Source organism: Ipomoea triloba, chromosome 4 (assembly GCF_003576645.1).
Source record: "Ipomoea triloba cultivar NCNSP0323 chromosome 4, ASM357664v1".
Taxonomy (NCBI): domain Eukaryota; kingdom Viridiplantae; phylum Streptophyta; class Magnoliopsida; order Solanales; family Convolvulaceae; genus Ipomoea; species Ipomoea triloba.
Window position 1 is genome coordinate 11,671,690 of NC_044919.1, and position 5,570 is coordinate 11,677,259.

Sequence of the window (5,570 nt, forward strand, 5' to 3'; positions counted from 1 at the left end):
TTATAAAAATTCTTTTGAAGTATCGGGAGATCATAACTCATGTATGTCAATACCTTAGGATAAAATAATAATGTTAATAAAATACGGGGTATTACAATCACCGTGAGTCCCTTATGAAATTACAACATTTATTATATATATCAATGTCAGGAAATAATTATTTCTAACACATGATACCAAGTCCCAAACTAGTTATGCTTTGTTTTACTTTCACTGTCCTATATAAGGACAATACAATAAAGCTTCTGTTGGACAAATGATAAATGATGAGTAGTTTATGAATATTTGACAAAATATATATAGCGTTAAAATTCAACCCATGTGAACTCTAGAAGAGTCACAATATTTTTATACAAGATATTCACTCTAGTGACAATCTAGCTAGAAGATTCGTTCACAAAATTCCTCTCTACACTTATTTTTAGAAAGATGTTTTTATGTGTGGTATTTGAAGACTGTTAATTTTAGGGGGTGTCATTTGCTTAAATCAATCCTGAAAAAAGCTAGATGTACTCTTTTTCCATTGATTGAGTTTTGATATTATTTTCTTAATTAAAGGTTTTTTAATGAGGCAGCTAGTGCAACACATTAACATACATATATCATTTATTCTTTTTCTCATTGGGTTTTTTTCCACTGGATTTTTCTGTGCGATTTCAACGAGGCATGAGTATGATATAGTAATGTCCAAGGGTGAGTGTTGTAAGTAATTAGATGTGGACATTACTAGAGGTATTTTACTATGATAATACCCCATCTTTATTAGTCTTATAGTCATATTAGAACTTGGTATATCTTGTATATATATTGCACTGAAATATGATTAATAAAAGGATCTATTATTTGCTGTCTTCCTCTTTAATATTATGCTTTTATTTAAAAAAAAATAGCAATCATGTTCAAATATACTCATTGTGAAACCTTCCATCATCATAAGCTTTTTGCAGTCTATATATATAGGAATAAGGGCCAAATTGGCCACTGAACGTAACGCGATAATGCAATCAGGCCACCGGACCAAAAAAACATGCAATTACATCACTCAACGCTACAAATGCCTTCAATCTCACCTGGTAGCCGGTTTATGACCCTTTCTTCCGGTTGATTGATGACTGGGATGATTACTTGGCAATATTTCATTTAATTCATTTATTTTCCTGCGACTGCACCAACTCCACCAACTCAAATTCATCGTCGTCGGCAATGAGCGGTTTCTGCTCCCATACTGGAATATTCCAAAGCCTCAAGCCACCGATTGCGCTTCCACCCTCCCAGCTCAAAAATGAAACATTAACCAGAATTTGCCTTGTACGCACTAGTCGTTTGTCTCTTACGGGGGTTCGCAATAGCATAAACTTTGCTTCTCTGTGAGGACTGTGTGAACGGCAAGAAACCTCTCATTAGATTCTTAAGATCCAAAAGCCCATCATTCGTCTTAGCAGTTTTTTTCGCACTGCAAAATCTCAGCGCACAGAAACACATAACAGTGATAAGAAACCTCATTGCCTCTTCAACGATTAGAAATGGGATCCGGAGGAATCGTTAGCCCTCACTGTCGCCCAATACGCTTTGTCTCTTCAACACACCTTTCCATGGCCGAATTCCTCCACTGCACTCATTAACTCAGCCACTGGTCACCGAATCTCTTACTCCGACTTCACCCACCGTGTCACCACCTTAGCTGCTTCTCTCCAAACTCGATTTGGTCTTTCTAAAGGTAACACTGTTACCCCGACGATTCAACAATGTTGACCCCAAAAAAAATCAAAAGACGCAGGACCAGACCAAGGTTAGTAACAACAGCATTTCCGACGACCTTTCTCCTCCTCCGGCGATGGCAACAACGACAGCAAGCTCCGGCTCATTTTCCGGCGACCTATGGTGCTTTTCGGCGATTCTTGCTTGGGCGATGAAGATGATGTGGTTTAATGATGTTGTACATGATTAGAAAATTATGATAAGAAGATGAGGATGAAGATGGCGTGAAGTCCTGAACAAAAAAAATGGGATGAAGAAGATGACGATGTTTGAGTGAGGAACGACAGAGATCTGAGTCGAGGATGAAGAGAAGTGAAATGGTAGAGAAATATACACGCTGGAAGAAAGGAAAACAAAGAAAAAGAATAAATATTGCCAAGTAATCATCCAGTCAGCAATCAACCGGAAGAAAGGGTCATAAACCGGCTACCAGGTGAGATTGAAGGCATTTGCAGCGTTGAGTGATGTAATTGCACGTTTTTTTGGTCCGGTGGCCTAATTGCATTATCGCGTTACGTTCAGTGGCCAATTTGGCCCTTATTCCATATATATATTACCCAAAATAGGAGACAATATATGACTGCAACACTCGCAAAACAGATCAGATGCAGTTCAGGGAGGCTGAAGGTTGGTAGGGAGCTTGGCATTAAAGAAGCTATGTGATGATCAATTTTTTAAAGCTAAGGGATTAGACTACGTTAAAATGTTCTAACCAAATTTATATTGGTGTTTCATCTAGAATTTAAATTTAGTATGAAATTATGACATTTAAAAGTTTGGATAAAATTTAAATCAATGTTTCAAATTTAGTATGAAATTGTCAATTTTGAAATGTTTAACCTAATTTATGATGGCTAGTTTTAGGGGGGGAAGAAATCCTTCAACTTGTACGTTTAACCAAATTTCTAATTTGTTGGAGGGTGACGTAGCTTCAGCAGGGAGAAGCGCACCAATGTCATTAAACATTTCAAGGAGTTAGTTATAACTCCCTTTTCCCTCCATAGCAGTTTGTATATATATAGTGATTCATCTCTGCATCCTCTCTATAACAGAATATATTCCCATTCTCCACACTCGTGAATAATATCTACCATTCTTCTATCCAACTCACTTAGCTTTGCATGCATACTGTTTTGCGTCATGGTATTAGAGCCGGGGAGCACAGGCAGTTTTGCCGATGAGTCGATCGCCGATCCGCCCTAGCTCCACGACGATTCCGCAGAGGAATCTGTCGTCACAGAATCAGAGAAGTTTTGCAGATGATATGGAGAATCCTCTGCTCCTAAACAGCAACGCTAGCCCCAACGCAATCCTAGTTACTCCTCCGCTCGTAGGCAGTTTAAATTACGGTTCATGGAGTATATCCATGCGTATCGCGTTAGAGGTGAAGAACAAATGGAGTTTGGTTGATGGATCAATCGAAGCACTAGACAATGATCAACCTCAATTTCCAGCGTGGAGACGATGCAATCTTATGATTTGTTCTTGGATTTTCAAAGTTATGGATCCTTCTATAGCTCAAAGCATCATGCACATTGACAGAGGCAAGGAAGTTTGGGAGGATCTGAGAGGAAGATTCTCGCAGTGTGACGTGCAACGTATTTCCGTATTGCAAAGTGAGATTTATAATCTCAAGCAAGGTACACTCTCGATCAATGAATACTATACTAGATGCAGAACATTATGGGAACAGATGAACACATTGCAACCTCTTTCGATTTGTAAATGTATACCGAGGTGTTCATGTGATCTTGTGGATGAAATTCGAAAAGAGAGAGACACGGATCAGGTAATACGTTTCCTCCAAGAACTGAGTGAAGACTAAAACAGCTTGAAGTCAAATGTGATTGTGATGGATCCTTTACCTGAAGTGTCACTAGTACAAAATTGATCAAAAATATAGGACAATTTGTGTCCGAAGTTTCAACTCCGGACGCTTAAAGTGACGCGGTGGCATTTTTGTAATTAAAATGTCCAGTATTTAATTATATTTTATTTTTTATTAAAAAAAATGGACCAGCTGCGTCCGAACTCCAAAGTACCACTTTGGACGCGGCTGGTTCGTAGCGTTATACCAGCTGCATCTGAAGTGGGAACTTCGGACGCAGTTGCTTATTATTTTTCTTTTTTAATTTTTAATTTTTTAGTTAAAATGTTAGATCTGATCTCAATGTCGCCATCGCCACTCGATGGGCCAACGCAGATATGCACCAATCGACTCCCCGTCGCCACTCCACGGCCAAAGCCGCCGCCGTCTCCACTCCCACCCGTCGTTCCCTCCTTCAATCTGCAAATGATGTCGTTTCGGAACGCCGCGCCACTCTATAGCCGAGACCAACGCTGCCTCCCCTGCCGATCTACTTTGTCGAGATCTCCACGGTCTCCACCACCGCAACGCAACCACCGGCTCCCCTGCGACGCCGACGCAACCACCGCCACCGCCTCCACCTTAGCTACCGTCGTCCACGTATTCCCGATCAGCAGGTTTATTCTTAACTCTGAGTAAATACAGCAACTCTATTGTAATTGTATGACGATTTGGTGATTTTTTTGAACTTTTTCTTCAAGATTCCGTGTTAAATCGTGTTGTATTATTAACCTAGGGTTTTAGTTTACTAGTGGTAACCATAGTGGTCTTTTTTAATGCCTTTTAAAGGTATGTGGTATTGATCAGGTAACTTGTGTGTAGTAGCTGTAATCCTTGTTCACTTGGCTTTCATGACTATTAAGTGTCTTCTCTTCAATGTATTGACTGGACCTGGTTCTGGTTGCAGAATATTTACTTTTACATATGCCTTACAATAACATGAAATTTAAGTTCTTGTGAATTACAGTGTAGTCTATGCTGCCCACTCTTGGGTGTTTATGCTGCTACAGTGAATTACATTGTAGTCAATATGGGACAATAATGTCCTTGTATAGGCAGCAACCTATAATTGAATGGTGATTTTGGACTGGTTTCTACTTTTTAGAATGAATTAATGCATTGCAAATGACATAGTTGTAATGTTTATAGACATTTGAAAAAAATTATTAGAAAGATGACAATCTTGGTTAGTTTTTGGAGTGGGCTGTTGCCTTTAGATAAAGACATCAACTTCAGTTTTGGTTGTACAGAGCACTAATCTTTATGAAGAAGGAATGAGATTACTTTTGACAATTTTTTTTGTCTTTGAAGGATGTGTGTTAGTGCTCCTTGTACTTAAGGAGAACCACTCATTCTAGAATGCACCAGGCCTTGAAATTCCATCAAGGGAAGGTATTCTTTACTTCCTCTATAATTTCTACCCGATATAATGCTTTGCTTGAGACATTTTTGTTTAGAAACAGTGTTGATTCTGAACTGTTTCTTGATATGCAACTTTATGCTTCCATACATCTTTGAACCAATGAAATCTAGAGCAAGAAGATTGACTAAAGCCATGTATATCAGAAGGGCAGCAGATGATGCATCCAGCAGCCCCACGGTAATCAATAGTTTTACAGTATAGTGACACTGCAATAACATAAAGCTGGAGGCTTATCCTTTTTGACTGAAAGTGGTAAATCTTAATTTTACCACATAGTATCATTGAATTGAATTACTCCTTAATAGCATAGTTTTGCCGAAGACTAAATCTGTATCTAGTGTCAGCTTTTACATTCTTCATCCTCTCTGCTAATAAATCTCCTTATTTACATTGAGTGTTTGAGGTTGGGGGGGGGGGGGATTATAAATTTAGTTGAAGAACTTGGACTGTTGCATTGGTACACAAAGTCACATGTACATGCATGAATAAGAGATGAGAGATGGACACAAATTGTTCCTATTC

The 5,570-nt window shown here is 38.8% G+C and overlaps 1 long non-coding RNA gene across 2 annotated transcripts; it reads left to right on the forward strand.

Moving 5' to 3' along the window:
- The first annotated feature begins 3,830 nt into the window (after positions 1–3,830).
- Positions 3,831–5,368, forward strand: LOC116017079. Of its 2 annotated transcripts, XR_004097839.1 has the most exons (3): positions 3,831–4,242; positions 4,937–5,017; positions 5,159–5,368. It is a non-coding gene; the product is annotated as an uncharacterized LOC116017079 (long non-coding RNA). The 2 variants fall into 2 exon arrangements; XR_004097838.1 differs by having other exon boundaries at positions 4,937–5,368.
- Positions 5,369–5,570: the final 202 nt, after the last annotated feature.